Raw genomic sequence first — 16451 nt, 5'->3', positions numbered from 1 at the left:
TCATACATTTTCTGAAATATATCACAAGTTTTTAAACAGAATTGACATAATGTTACTTTTTTTAAAAAAGGGTGTGGTCCAGCACTAAGAAATGTCAATATATTTTAATAATTCAATTTTTTTTATTAAATTGCATTTTTATTATTCAGATTCCCCCTGGTCTTTATTCAGGTGTGTCTGTTTATCATCAATGTTCCATAGGTGCTTTTCCAAAAGCAACTGCATTTTCTCATGCACACAATATACATTATAAGCAATATATAGATATCTCTATAGATTGCTTATAAATAACAAGGACATACAACTGAGAAACTATATAGATTTTGTTACATTATCTTACAGAATCTTCTGAAATGCAGAATTTTAGACTTATAAGGAACGTCGTGACATTATAGTACAGTTATAGAGCATTTGCTGTTGCACATCCTTCACATTTATCAAATTATCTAGTATTATTCTTTTTATGACAACAGAGATTCACCAAACATTTTATTGGATCACTACCTTCACTCAAATGTTTATTTATACACATCAACCTAATGTGACTGATTCTGAATGATATAAACAAACAGATCAAGATAGAATATGTCAACATATAAAATAATCCCACATCACAACTAAACCATTTCTAAGTGGCCAATCCCTATAATCTCCTCTGTAGAAGAAAATTCCTATTGTTGTCTACAGTATAATCATGCTAGGTGTGATTGCTATGCATTTCATCATTATTGCAGGTAGCCACGCCATGACTCCTCTGCTGCTGGACTGTATCAGTTAAGATTATTAGGAAGGGAAAAGGATGATAGCCACATGACAGAACACAAAATAGTAAGATCTCTAGTATCTTCATTTGAAATGGCAACAAAGCTGCTACCGGTCAGATCAAAGGATTCTAAGATAAATAAATAAATATTTGACTAGATGTAAAACAAATTCTGAGACATTAGATGGACTTAAAAACCAGTCTAACTTAATATATGTTTCTATCCTGTTAGGGAGAAGATGGACAAAAAGCATCAGTGGTCAGTTTCAGCCAGTTCGCACCAGTTCAGCAGAACCGGTAGCTAATTTTTTGTTGCCCAGGCCCAGAATGGACTTCCAGAAGCGGCATCCACACAGAGAACCAGCTGTTCACATATTTGAATACCACCACCAAAAAGCAGCATATCATATTGCTTGGTTTGGTAATAAAACTAGAAAACTGTTGCATCTTGTACAATGTTCTTGCTGATTAAAATGACTCTTCATTTATGGACCCTAAATAACTACCGTATATGCCGGCGTATAAGGCGACCCGGCATATAAGACGACCCCCGTCTTCGGCGCCAAGTTGCATGCCTAGAAAGTCGTCTTATACACCGGAAACTACCAGTATTTCCAGCGTATAAGACGACTCGGCGTATAAGACGACCCCCGACTTCGGCGCCGATTTTAACCCTTGCGAAAGTCATTTTATACGCCGGAATATATGGTAGTCACTCTATTACACTTTGCTCAGTTAATTTAATTTGATTATTCATGACATCTATTTTGTAGAAGGATTTCTAAACCTGCTTTTCCACCTGTGGGCTCTGATCTTGGACTTTCTCTTATATATTTTCTCTCCTTATTTCTCTCCTTCTACTTGACACGAATAACTGCCACATGATTTTTTTCAATAATTAAAAAACATGCCAGTGTTGTCATTTGTCAAAGAAACTGCTTATTTTTCTAGACACTAATTTATTTATTTATTCATTCATTCATTTATTTATTTATTTACTTATTTATTTATTATTTTATAATACTTTCAACATTCGCTGCTAGATAAAGTCTTCATAAAAAGCATAATAAATTAGGCAAATGCCATTTGAAGTTTAAGGTTTGGAGTGAATAATGCAGAAGACAAAAAACAACAACAGATACATAGAAGAATGAATACATAACAACAGTATTTTCCAAACAATTGCCTGAGTTTTCTCTCTTCTAATGAGATTGTATTTTCGAAAGCACTTTTGAAGAGCACATCACTAATGTCTAAACTGTTCAGCCCTTAAGTAAGTGTGCATTTAAATAACACTTATGCATAGGCACACACAATCTTTTGAAATTCCTGAACCCACTGAGCAAATTCAGTGGGGATTTTAATTAACTATTAAGTACTGCACTATTCACAACAAAGTAGTTGCTCCACTCTGTAGGAAAACATTCAGTAAAACATATTGGAAGATGAGAGGAGAAAAACAAAGCGTAAAAGCCATTATAGGAAGGCAATAATTGGAGAGGCATGACAGTATCATAATGGAGACTGCATCCTGTTCTATAGCAGTTCAAGCAAGCAAGCACAAGGACTTTGTCAAGAAATAATACTGAGTGTCTCATGACACAATAATAGGCAATCAAGAAGTCCAACAGTCATTCCAAAGTTAGCAAGCTAGACTAATAGTTCTCAGTTGCAGACCAAGTAGGGCAGGTGAAGAAGTCTTAAGGTCACAGGATAAACAATCACGCAGTAGACAGACTAATGAGGAAACACTGATAGAATACTATTCTACTGAAAACTTAATATGGTAATATTCCTGGCTCTGGCTTCAAGGCTCTACAGTTTCAATTGATATTTAACAAAGTTAAATCATCCAAAGAGGCATAAAAGGATTCACAAATTAACCCTTTAGCTTAAGAAAGTTTACACAACAAATACGCCCTTTAATAATTATGACACTACAGAAGGCTCTTTCAGTATACATCATAAAGAGGAACTAAAGTTTAATTTTCTTAACTATTTTATCACCTCCAAGAAACCTGTAAGTCTGGGAAATATCCCACCCTACTAAGCTAGCTCTAGATTAACCATTGAAAAAATAAGGACATGATTGACGAATAGTGCCTGCGAAGGAGAAGGTGGTGCGATGGACTATAGTGAAGTAGCTGTTTCCTAGGAAGAAGGGAGCACATTCCAAGTAGGAGGCGAGACAAGAGAAAGCACAGCCCAGAAGTGGACTGGAGTCCCAAAGGTGTTTTTTTCAAGAGGCAACTGGACTTTTTTGTTTTTCTTTGAAGATGTTTTGCTTCTCATCCAAGAAGCTTCTTCAGCTCTGACTGGTGGGAATCCCACATTGCGATGCCTCTACTGAGATTAGCCAATGCCAGTTAGATTAATAACTGACTTAAGTAATTTTCTTTCCTTATTTTTTTTTCCATTCTGGATGATTTATTAAATTTTCACAATTCTGGTAACTCTCCTTTAGCTAAAGTGTTATTTGCAATTCTTGAGTTTCTAGGAGTTTGCTTTCCTTTCAGAAGTTTTCCAACCATATTTGTCAGTTGAGGCAATTAACAAACAATAATAGTGCACCTATGATGATAACATAAAAAATCTTGATTATCAATAATAAAAAATAAAATTAAAGCTAAACAAACTTAAATTTCTTGCCCAGTGTGAAAGCAAGCAAGTAAGAATCTCAGGTTTCCAACTCTGAGAAAATGAAATAAATGGGACATGCCCAGAATAAATATCACAGAAAGTGACTATGATTGGTTGGTTATGTACCATCCAAATTCTTTTCAACTCTTAGTGACCACATAAATAGATTTTTTTTCCCCATGGCAATCTGTTCTTTTAAGTCCTTCACTGGTGCAGCCCTCATCAGTACTGTAAATGAGTGCTGCTGATCACCATCCTCTTCTCTTTTCCATCTTTCCTGGCATTAGAGCCTTAGAGAATTGGATCTTTGCATAATGTGCCTGAAGTATCATAACTGGAACCTGATCATTTGTGCCTTGAGGGACAACTATGAGTTGATTTGTTCAATGATTCATCCATTTGTTTTTGTTTTTTCTTGACTATCCATGGTATTCTCAGAGGTCTTCTCCAACACCAAAGTTTAAAGTCATCCATATTCTTCCTACCTTACTTCTTCAAAGTCCAAAGTGACCATGGCTAAAGTAAAAGCCATATTTTTTTTTCAAATCCATCATAAATCAATTTCCTGTTTTATCTAACATTGATAATATTAACATTTAATTTAACTTATTTAATTAAAAACAGAAGCAATTGTTGAGGGAATGTTGCCCCAAAAGCCTCATAAGCCACTATGAGATATGAATGGGATCAGAAATGACACAATGGTGATGTATCATATTTGACAAGTTGGCTATCCCATTTGATATTTTGAGTACATATGAAGGAGCCTATTAAACTGCAAGTAGCAAATCCAATATCACAGAATTTATTCTCTCAAAATCCAGACTGAAATGATTCCCTACTTTCTTTTTACCTTGATACAAACAGAATATTGTTACAGGCTGATAATAGTATCATTTGATACTATTTGATAGTGCAAATGGAATGAGCTGCTTATTACACCAGTCATTATGGAAAATACAGTATCTGCTATTTGACAAAACTGTGAAGGGTTTTTTTCATCGGACTCATAAAGCCAAAGAAATTGATAAGAGGACTATCCCTTTTCTAAAGTTCTGTACCTTTCAGAACTGAAAATTCTAGTTTCTCTAAAAGAGTAGAAGGAATAAAGCAAAAACCTCTTTAAAATGCAGCATAGGGTAAACTGTGGGGCAAAGAATTTCCTATCACTTTCCAACAGAACTGCTTGTGAACATCTAAAGAATAAATGACTGACTCCTTATTCAACATGAAAAAAAGTTTGGACAATAATCTAGACCAGTGGTTCTCAACCTTTTTAATGCTGCGACCCCCAACCGGTCGTAAGTCAAGGACTACTCAACCGGTCATAAGTCGAGGACTACTCAACTGGTGGAGCACCGTTTGCAGACTGGGACTTTTGGCGGGCTCAGCAGGGCAGAGACAGCCTGGACAATTCTTATTGGCTTTTGAAAGCCAATAGAATTAGACTCTATTCAAGAGAGTCTATTCTATTGGCTTTCAAAAGCCAATAGAATAAAAGGGAGTAGCACAGCAAAGGAAAAGGGGGAAAAAAATGGCGGACTGCGTTGTTTGGCGACCCCCGTGAAATGGTCGTTCGACCCCAAATGGGGTCCCGACCCACAGGTTGAGAACCACTGATCTAGACCTAGAATAATTTAATAGGAAGTAGCCTCACTGTCATTATGAGTATTGCATTTCATTTTAGTTGGAAGAGCAGAATACAGTGTATTTAATAATAATAATAATAATAATAATAACAATAATAATATAACAACCACAACAACAACAATAGCTGTTGTCTTAATATGGCTCTCTTTTTGGTATGTATACATATATGTTTAGGTATGTATCTATTTATCTATATCCATATCTATATCTTACAGAATAATCCTTCTCCAGTTTCCTATTGTGGTCTTGATATACTTAACACTGACTTTTAATAGCCCAATGCAGTAGAACATAGAAAACATGTTCAAGATAAACAGTTGTCCATAATCAAACGTTTGCATTTATCCCACTAAGAGTCTATCTTCAAAACACATAAACCTTTTTCTTTTGCACTTTGCACTAGTGGGTACACCACCTATCATTTGCCTAATATATCACTGTATGATATCTTTGTCTATATCTTTTTTCCACAATATGCATGGAGAGAAGAAAGAGAACTTAGTCTTTTTATTTGATTTTAAATTAAACTCTCTAAAGAATTCAGGAACATTTATGTGGTGTATAGTCTAATATTAGCTCATATCTTAGTTGTTGTTGTTGTTTTTTACCATCAGACAATTTTGTTATCTCAAAGCTGAGTTTAATTTGATTTGATAAATAAATAAAAATCTAATCCATAAGGAACAAATACAGAATGAAAATTTGAAAGAGGTTATTGATACCATCAAGTTTAATCTGTGCTGAATACAAGAATCCAAATTAAAGTATTCTTACAGAACATTTCAAGCAAATAGCAATCTATTACCTCTCTGAATAATTGTTGAACTGCTCACTGTTAGGGACCAAAATCTAATATTTAAATGAATGTTGCCTTCGATTGCTATTATTTCATGTCTTGGACTCACAGCTCCTTAAGGTGGGCCAGTCTACGTTAACAGAGGGATAGAATCAAGATCACTTTATAATGCCTTGGTAAGATACCACTTAATGCCATTTTATAATGCCTTGGTAAGGCCACACTTGGAATACTGCATCCAATCACCACAATGTAAAAAAAGATGTTGATACTCTAGAAAGAGTACAGAGAAGAGCAACGAAGATGATTAGAGGACTGGAGGCTAAAACATATAAGGAACAGTTGCTGGAATTGGGTATGTCTAGTTTAATAAAGAGAAGGACTAAGGGTGACATGGTAGCAGTGTTCCAATATCTCATGCCACAAAGAAGAGGGAATCAAGCTATTTTCCAAAGCACCTGAAGGCAGGAACAAGAAGCAACAGATGGAAACTAATCAAGGAGAGAAGCAACCTAGAAGGAAGGAGAAATTTCCTGACAGTTCGAACAGTTAATCAGTGGAACAACCTGCCTTCAGAAGATGTGAATGCTCCAACACTGGAGGTTTGTAAGAAGAGACTGGACAGCGATTTGTCTGAAATGGTCTAGGGTTTCCTGCCTGGTCCAAGGTCCCTCCAAAGTCTCTTCCAACTTTATTATTCTGTTCTGTTAGGCTATGAAATCAGTTCCATAAGAAGATTATTAGGGAAACAGGCTATACTTGCAAGCCTGATTCTTGCAAGCCTGACTGTGCCTCCTTCTGATACTACAGAGAATCAAGAAGATCCTGCTTGAGCTGCTTCTGGATACTATGTTGCTTCCCTGGGCTTAAATAATATTTTAGCCTTCTTTGCTTATACAGTGGTTCTAGCTTTTTTCTGTCAAGGTCATTTCCATTACTCTCTACATGCATTCTGGAAGAGTGAGAGCAGACTTATCTATATGACTTCCTTTCTGGTATTTGAAGAATGCTATCACATCACTCCTGCGCTAGTCTTTTCTCAAGGCTGAATATATCCAATCCTTCAAAATCTCTCCAAAGGGCATAGCTTCTGGTTCTTTTAACGTCATTTTTGCTTTTTCTTAAAATCATTCTTTAAAGTGAGATATCTAGAGCTGAACACAGTACTCTAATTGGGGCAGGGTAGAATGGAATAATTCTACAGATTGGAAGTTTTGCCTCTGTTGACATAGCCTGAAACTGCCTTTGAGCTTCGGAACAGTTTCTGGACCATCATGTGTCAGCTCATATTCAATTTGCAGTCAGTCTTGGAATCCTTCGCTAGCCCTATTTTCTCCTGAGATTTCACTTTCCTGACATCTGTTCTACAGTTTTGGCTTAAACTTATGAACTCCTCCTCCTTTTTACTCTCAGATATATATTCTACTCGCTAAGTATATCTAAATTCTGTTGCATTATATGTAAGATATGCAGTTGATTGACTGATACATTCACTACATACATTAATTTTATAACTTGTACCTTTCAATAAATATTTATCCTTTTAAAAAAATTATTAGGGTTTTTTTTTACCAAAATAAAGATTTTCAGTCAATCAGAACAGAAATGGAAGGGACCTTAGAGGTCTTCTAGTCCAACCCCATGCTCAAGCAGGAAACTCTATACCATTTCAGACAAGTGACTCCTCTGTGACTGGGTGTCAGGGGAAAATTCAATGCACAAAAGAGTTTATTATTGCTACCTCTAATAGAAGAATCTATTCAACTAATAGTCAAAGCTAAACTCATGCTAGATAAGGGTTAATGGATTTCATAGGGGGTTGGGCTTAGGTCTCCTGTGGCAACACAATGACTCCAAACCGATGACACATTTAACCTCACATTCCAGCTCAGACTGTTCTTCTCCTACAGTGGGTCCTCTTTTATTTTCCTGTTTGTGTCAGATTACTAAACCTTTTGTTTTAGCCCCATAGGCTTCTTCTGCTGTCCTTCGTGTTTTCTTCCCATTAGAATTGTTATTACAATTGTTTCTGTTTTTGAGTTGGTCTATGGCTGTAATATAGTCACAAAATGATGACAAGTTTGGCTTGTCATCATAACTAAACTTTTATTATTATTAGGTACTCCCACTCATGTTCAATTCTTTTTCCCTTTAGATGCTCCAGACTGCTATTTATCATTGCTCTGAATTTATTTAAATCTTTTTTTGAAGACAAAGGTGACTGTTTGATTATGCTCAGTTCCAAAATATTTTATATGTTGATGTGAGGTTAAGATTATGCTGAATTATTAAATGTAATTGAACCTAGCTAGGTATCAATTCATGGGAACCAGTATGGGTGCAATGGTTAAGGCTCTAGGCTGGAAATGGATGGTGAATTCTAGGTCCTATTTTAGGCACAAAACCAGCTGGGTGACCTTAGGCCAGTCACTCTTTCTCAGCCCTAGGAAGGAATCAATGGTAGCTACTTTCCAAATCTTGCCAAAAAGACTCCTGCAACTTGTCCAGGCAATCTCCAAGTGTCAAAAACTGACTTTAAGGCAACTCCTTCCCCCCAAATCTATTTATAAAAGTTGCTTAAATGTTTTACATTTTCCTCGGCTGACAATAAATTTCTTTGGAGTAATGTTTATGTATGCATCAAGCTCCAAAATAGTCCATTTTACAGTATGAATGACAGAGTTTTCTTAATAAGATTCATGGAAGTGAAAGGGAAAGGAGTTCAAGAATTTCAGCAACTGAGCTGTTTTGCATTTAGAACTAATTTATCTTCTAAAACATTAGGGTGAATTTCTTTCTAATGGCTTTTCTGTGAACTGATAATACTGGAGATAGTGAATGAACTTGTAGGAGTCTATTTACAAAATCATCTCCTGAAATCTTATTGGTCTGAGAACTAATATTTCCAGTTTGTGAGTGAGGAGTGAATGTGCATCTCTCTCTCTCTCTCTCTCTCTCTCTCTCCCTCCTTCCCTCCCTCCCTCACTCCCTCCATCTGTCTCTCTCTCTCTGTGTGTTTAAGATATCGTCTACTCAGTCAAAGTTGAAAACCATAAGCAGAACAGGATAAAGTTCAGAATAATAGTCCCTAAAATAATTTTAATCTGCATGACAATACTATAGAAATGATATTCAACTATAATGCTATTGAGAAAGCAAGGAAAGAAGCAGGAATAATGATTGAATTCCAATATTGGCTTCCCAACAAAATTAATTGCATCAAATTAAAAAGAAAAAAACTGCAGTTAATTCCTGGAGTGTTGAAAAACTCCAGCATTTTAATGTTCTGAAATAAAGGTTTGCTTCCCCAGGATAAAAGATGTGAATAAGAAAAAATAAATGAAACTAGGCAAGCATTGTATTGCCTTACCAAACTTGTCAGTTCTCAACTATTGAATATACCACTCAGCATTTGGGAACAGAATGGCTTTGTTAAGTTTCTAAGCCTTCCTAATTATGCACATTTGAGAGTGCAGAATTCTTTCATTTCAGACAGCTTATATTATCTGATGTAGTTCTTTCAAAACTACTCAGAAGCATCATCTGCCAGGATCAAAAGTAATTGAACTGATATCTACCGGATGCAGCTTTACTGTGTAATTTTTCATTTTCTTGAGAAGGCTTTTAACAGACAGAACATGACTACAGTCCCACAGAGGTATTTTGACATTAGACTTAATAAAGCATGAAGAACTCATTAATAAATAATGTTCTTCTAGGTTAACAAATAAAATGAACGCCTGTGTTGAGTCCAGGAGAAAACTGTAACAAGAATGTGGCCAAATGATTGATTAAAAAGGCTGCAACAACTCTTTTGCTGCCATACCTGACACAACCCAACATAACACTGCATAATCTAAGGGGGGGGGGAAATCATCCCCAAAGTCCATGTGTACTTGAATCAGTGTACATAGTTTCTTTGAGTTGAACCTTTGAGTCTAACATTTTGTGAAACCACTTTTCCATTCTACTGAATAAGAGATAGTTATATTCTCTGCAAGTATCCTTTATAGAGAATACCACAGGTATTGTTATTTCCTAGACAAAAGACTAAGGTTTCCATTGCCATCTTCTACGATACTTTTTTCAACTTCCCATTCTACTCTACAATCATAATATTCATTAAAGCTCTCCCAATCAAATTCTAATCAAATACAGTTTTGCTTAGCTTCCAAGTACAGCCAGAATTGGCCAAATATATCTCGTGGTGAGATACTGACAACGAATAGATTCCACTATATTAAAAGAAATCTGGTTCAGATAAGTGACCTACTGAGAAATATATTTTCTTATGTATTTAGATTATTCCAACTTCCCCAGAGTTCTTTGTGAAAGAGGAATTATGCATGCATGCTGGCCCAATGCAACATGCTGGCCCAATCACTTAATTTTTGTCCTTACAGTTCAAAATGGCAATCTCTATAAGGCTTCATACTCGGTGTGCATTCAGTATACTGTATAGCAAGTTATTCAGGCATGACGATAAAATTGGATCATGTCTGTGCCTGGCATAGAGAAATGTACTTCTATACTTCTGGGGAAGAAATAGTGAACTGAAGACGGCACTAGTAAAAGTAGAGCTGAAGACTCAGTTGAATGAAGAAGCAGTGAGTAGACTCCACTTTGATAATTCACTCTGGACAAGGAGAGGTCTTGACATCACCTACAAGTACTCCAGACAGTTGCTCCATGTGAGGAGACTGTAATACAGTGGTCTCCGGTGCGTTTAGTGCTCTGGGAAAGCCAGAGCATTAAACCAGCAGAGGGAAAGCCATCTTCATTCAAGCCAGATTCAGCACCTTTATGGATACTGGATTGGCATACTTCCTTTTCTAATCACTTTTGGAAATTGCTTGTTAATTGATTTTTAGCTATTAGAAATCTTTGGATCAACATTTTACAGAAGGAATTTTTTTTTAAAAAAAAAATCAATTTCCAGCACATCATTTGAAATGACTAAAGATCAAGAATGTTAAAAATAAAAGGAAGGACTACAAGGCTGATTTATTTGATCAAGATTAAAATAGATATGTTGCTATCTTTGGTAACTCTTAGTGGACTTTTGCTGACCAGGACTGAAATGATAAGGCTTTAAGAATTTGTTTATACGTAAGACATGAGACAGAGGAAGAAGAGATCTTTTGTTATATTTTAAGAGAAGTAATAAGTTACTAAAATTGTTTAAAGTTGTTGTGATGAAGGGGAAATCATTTCTTTATATACTGTATTTCTTTTCTTTTCCTTTACTACATTCTTATTTTTTTCTTTCTTTGCTGTTTTTTTCTGTGCATTTTCCATTTATTTTTAAAATTTGTATTATTTTTTTACCTTTTAATTGTAAATTTAATAAAATTAGTGTAAAAATTAGCTATTGCAATTAGAAGAAAAACATTTTTAAGCATTTCGAGCAATAGGAAAAGAATGCAGCATCACTGTTGACAAAACAAATAGGAATGTGTCAGTGTTGGTGTGGGTCTCCACCGTAGTTAATCTCCTAATCAATTCCAATTTAACCTAGTTAATCCAGGATTTCTAATTTCTTCATTCAAAGATGGTCCTTTGAGATCAATGATGGGTTTCCTCTGTCACACATACATCACAGACTTTACATGACCAAAATCACTTTTCTATTCACTTGTATAATTAGTTTTATTTCTGTGCCCAGTGCTGCTAAATAAACTTTATTTTATTTGATAAAAACCTCTATACTTGTCGAGGTATTCTGTTTTACACACTACAATTTTGAGGATTTTTGAAGTGGCTGTTATCCAGTAAATCGTTGTAATGCTTTTTTTAAACCAAAGAATATATGTTGGCTATTGAATTCATTGCAGATCTGTAGAAGCAAGTATTCAGATATCTTTTCTATACAAGACACAATGCAGATGGGGTTGTTCCTGATTAGCCTTTGAATAAGAGATCACTATGTAATCCCAAGGCTATAAGATAAGGTAAAGAGAAAGCAGTATCAAATTATGTCTGTATAATTGATTACCCTATGATTATGTAGCTTTCTTGGAAGAATTACAGATATAATCTGATACTGCTTTCTTGGGGATGTGAGTTTTGACTTCTGTGCTACCTTAAAGCCTTAGGATATGTCTATAACTCTGCCAAGAAAGCTACATGATTACGTCCATGAAAGCTATATGATTGTGTCCATGTAAACAGGAAGATTTGAACTGAACATGAAAGCATCTTGATTTCTGTCTTTTATTAATAATGTACTCATGTATTACTCTTTTCACATTATAAAAAAATATTAAAAATGTGCAGAATTCTCATTGTGCATGCACTGTCTTCTTAGGTGGCTTATCATATTTTAAAGGATATCTTGCTACAGGACAATGTAAAGGAAAGTTTAGATGTCAGAAAAAAACTAAACTTAAGTAGGCCAAGTGAACTCCCAACCATGGATTATTTATCATAGCATATTTAGCTGATGGACATAGCAAAATAATAATTAAAATGCATACCAAATATTTTAATTTCCTCACAGTAGCCATAACAGAAGAGAGGGTTTAATGTGTGAACAAAGGGCCTATTGAAATTTGTTCTCAATAAATTATAGTTTGGGATTAAGTCCTATTCTGTTCTGTTCTGTTCTTTTCTGTTATACTCTAGTCTACTCTACATCTGACATTATATTATACAGTGATTCATATTGTTTTATACATACATATACCTCTACAAAATCTGGAAGTTCTTCCCTGGCATATGTAATTCCAGAGTTACATATGCCAGGGAAATTATATATATAACTTAAATATATATATATTTAAGAAAATGTGTGTGAGTGTGTGTGCATGTGTATACCACTATACATATAAAGGGTTCTTGCAATCATTGTGCAGATTTATGTATAATGTGGTACAGCTAGTAAACATGTGTTTCAGATAACATGATTTAAACATGTATCTCCATATACCTCAGCTGTAATGCTATGTTTCATAGTATTATCAAGTGATTTCTTCCATGAGTCTTATATAATACAGGTAACCCTACTTATGACCACAACTGAGCCCAAAATTTCTGTTGCTAAGTGAGACCTTTGTTAAGTGAGTTTTGCCATGGTGGTGCAGTGGTTAGAATGCAGTACTGCAGGCTATTTCTGCTGCCTGCCAGCTGCCTGCAGTTCTGCAGTTTGATTCCCACTGACTGAAGACTGACTCAGCCTTCATCCGAAGTCGGTAAAATGAGGACCCAGATTGTTGGGGGCAAAATGCTGACTCTGTAAACCACTTAGAGAGGGCTGTAAAGCACTGTAAAGCCGTATATAAGTCTAAGTGCTATTGCTCTATTTTACGACCTTTCTTGCCACGGTTGTTGAGTGAATCAGTTGTTAAATTAGTAACATGGTTGTTAAGTGAATCTGGCTTTCCCATTGCCTTTGCTTGTTAGGTCACAAATGGTAATCACATGAACCCAGAACATTGCAACTGTCATAAATATGAGTCAGTTACCAAGCATCTGAAATTTGATCATGGGACCATGGTGATGCCACAATGGTCATAAGTGTGAAAAATGGTCATCAGTCATTTTTTTCAGTGCTGTTGTAACTTTGAACAGTCACTAAGTGAACTGTTGTAAGTCAAGGACTACCTGTACTCAGTGCTCAGGGATATTTGTGGTGTCATTTGCAACAAAAGTGGAGATCATGATTAACTTGAGTTCTGCTTTATTAATTAGTCCAACCTTACAGACATGTATAAATTTTTTTTTAAAAGAAATGATTCTCCGATTGTTATTTCACACCTGATGTTTTCAAAGTGCACTTCTAGCAGGACTCCTCCCCAAACAAACAGAACACTACAAAAGAAAGGCCACACATGTTCAATTCAGGAGACTTTCCAACAAAAGATTTCCTAGTCTTTGTTTAGCTTCTAATGTCTACAGTATCCCACATTGTCCGCTCTCTTTCTTATAAAAATTAATAGTATCCTTAAAAAGCAGAGATGAAGTTTTCATTGCTCATGAACTATAAACAGTAGTAGTGATTTATATAGTAGAAGAGATACAACTAGAATTATGTATAACCAGTAGATTAAACTGTTTATGTTTGACTGCAGGTTCAAACCCTACTATCAGATCTTGCAGACCATTCATACACAGTGCTTTTTCAGCAGAAGTAGTTCAATGACTGATAATAAATGTGTGCTTAGTAATCCTACAGGTGCCAATTCAATAATGGAACTTACTCTCAACTCTCAATTCAATTGACTCCCGTTCAGGGTCAAGCCTTTCCAACATACCTGAGATGTTCACACAACCAAATTAAAAACTAAATTAAGGATGTGCTTTCTTCAACTCTACTTTAAAAAGAAATAAAAATAGTATTTATTAAGAGAGCTGAGTTTTTCTTACGTCCACTTCACCCGTTAGCAAATGCTTTGGACAACATTTAATAGAAGAGGCATTATCTACTGTTCTCAAAATTGTGCAAATCCTTTTAAAGAATGTCTATGCAAAGCTCCAGAGTGCATATGAAGTACTTATCTTTTCAATCAATAAAGCAGTCACATCTTTTTCCAGCTGCTTTTGTGAGCTGCTCTCAGCTGTTCCTGCAGATGCGTGCATGGGAAGCCACTGTGCTTCATACACGCACAAAAGTGGGAAAATAATCAGAAAACACCCCTCTAAGCTTGCTTTTGTTTCTCAAAATCTTCTTTTAGAGAAACAGTCAAAGTAACTTTAGAAAAAGTGAGCACAGTTCCTGCAGTGCTGAATCAGATGATCCTGACTATAGAAAGTGTAGACTGAATATGTTCTAACACCCAAGTGATCAGAATGCAAGAATTAAGCTCTGAAATAAATCAGAGATCATCTATCAGCCCTCCATTGTAGACTAGAGTATGAAGTGTGCAGACCTACATTTCATTTACCTGAAAATTCCTCATGCCTGGCTGAGGAATTCTGGGAGTTGAAGCCCACAAGTCATAAAAGGGTCAAGTTTGAAGACCCCTGATTTATTTGATCATAGCTTTGATAGCAGATCTTCCCTCTGTCCTTCAGAGGGAAGGCCAACCTTTTTATTAACTATATCAACATATGTTCATTGTTCTTGTTTGCCTAAGTGTGTTAGTGTATCATCAGTTTTCAGTTCTTTTTTTTCTTTTTGGGTTTTCCCCCCACAATTTAAATAAAACAAAGCAGTATGCAAAATGTATAAATAGCTCCTGCACAATGTGCATATCTTGTAACATAAGAAAATATTTCAAGAGATAAAATTGTTTGTACAGGGACCAATAAATGACTACGTATAGACTAAAGAATGGCTCTGCTACCACACCACTGCTTTCCTGGGCACCTAGTCTAGGAGATTATATTTCATTATGAAACCTCCATTTTTTCATTTACTGCCTTTCCTTCTATTTGCTACTTTACCTCTGCTGATCCTGATAATCCAATTTCCTTTTGTAAGAATTATACAATATTTTAAACAGGAGCAGATCCAGCATGATTACACTTGCTTTGAGTTTCCACTTATTAAAGCCCAAGGACGTGTGTACATAAAAAAGGAGAGGGAAGGAATTGTATTATAAATATATATTAAATATGTAAATAAATGTATCAGGGTTAAATTATTTATGATGTAAAAAAACAAAGGTTGGGTTGAATCTCTTGTACTTGAGTATTATGTCAAGAGAATAGCAAAAGATGGATGGATAAGAAGTAAAATATGTTTCTGATATGGAGCTTCTTTCTCTAGATAGAAGTAGCAATAGCCATGGTGATCTACCGTGTAATCAATCAGCAATTTCTTTCCTTCCTATGTTTAATATCAATTTTATAGGGTGAAATATTTATCATGGAAATAAGATGGAATATGGAAAAAGTTAACCCTTTATACTAAATGCCAGATCCCAAAATATTTTTCTACATGCATACTCAAAAAAGTACTGGGAGATCCAATCACTGACTGTTGATACTCCGTCCATTTTTTTCCTTCAGTAATTAATTTCCAACTAAAAATACTGCAATTCCTCATCTATTATCAAATGCTCACATTAAGTATAAGCATTAGCTATTTTTTCCTAGGTTTGGACCAGAATTCCCTATAAAATATGCTCAATCTTAGGATATGAACGAAGCAGATCAAATAAAAATAAATTACTGATGCATTTACAGTAGGAAATGCACCTCCACAAATATTCCAGAATAAGAAAAACAAATTCTGCTAAGTTTTCCTTTCTGTCACTCAGAAAATATTAAAGCATACAGTACATGAAAGCATAGGCAAATTATAAGCAGAAATACAAAATATTGAAATTGTAGGCTTTCAAAGTAACTAACTAACCTTTTTATCCTTTTGCTCATCCAAAAGATCTGGTACATCTAGTTTTGACCACGAATATTCAAGGCAAAATTTATGTCTGCCGATCTTCAGTGCTTAAAGGTTTTCAGCAGTGATGTGTTAAAAAGGTGTCCAGAAACAGAAAGGATATATAGACAATTCTTCTCAATTATGTTCTGACTTCTTAAAGCTGTAGAAAAGAAGAGGGAAAAAAAAGGTATTTTTGAGTAATGGAATTACATATACCCAGAACAATAATGACCATATATCTGAGTTACAGATATTGTAAATGCTCTGTGTGAGGATCC

The 16451-nt window shown here is 35.2% G+C and overlaps 1 protein-coding gene and 1 long non-coding RNA gene across 5 annotated transcripts in view; one reads left to right on the top strand and one right to left on the bottom strand.

Moving 5' to 3' along the window:
* Positions 1-4758, top strand: part of LOC120305215 — a 147780-nt gene extending 143022 nt beyond the window's left edge. The window contains exon 5 of the long non-coding RNA XR_005555963.1: positions 996-4758. This is a non-coding gene — a long non-coding RNA (uncharacterized LOC120305215). The remainder of the gene's footprint in view (positions 1-995) is intronic.
* HS3ST5 (heparan sulfate-glucosamine 3-sulfotransferase 5) overlaps positions 1-16352 on the bottom strand; it is a 123286-nt gene extending 106934 nt beyond the window's left edge. For all 4 annotated transcript variants that reach the window (XM_039336672.1, XM_039336673.1, XM_039336675.1 and 1 more), the window contains exon 1: positions 16147-16352. The gene's annotated coding sequence lies outside the window, so the exon portion shown is untranslated. The remainder of the gene's footprint in view (positions 1-16146) is intronic.
* Between the last annotated feature and the right edge of the window lie 99 nt (positions 16353-16451).

The sequence above is a fragment of the Crotalus tigris genome, unplaced genomic scaffold (genome assembly GCF_016545835.1).
Source record: "Crotalus tigris isolate CLP2741 ecotype Arizona unplaced genomic scaffold, ASM1654583v1 scf7180000017666.379230911805:20528666, whole genome shotgun sequence".
NCBI classification, from domain to species: domain Eukaryota; kingdom Metazoa; phylum Chordata; class Lepidosauria; order Squamata; family Viperidae; genus Crotalus; species Crotalus tigris.
Note: the sequence above shows the minus strand (reverse complement) of the source record. Positions and strands in the feature narration are given on the sequence as shown.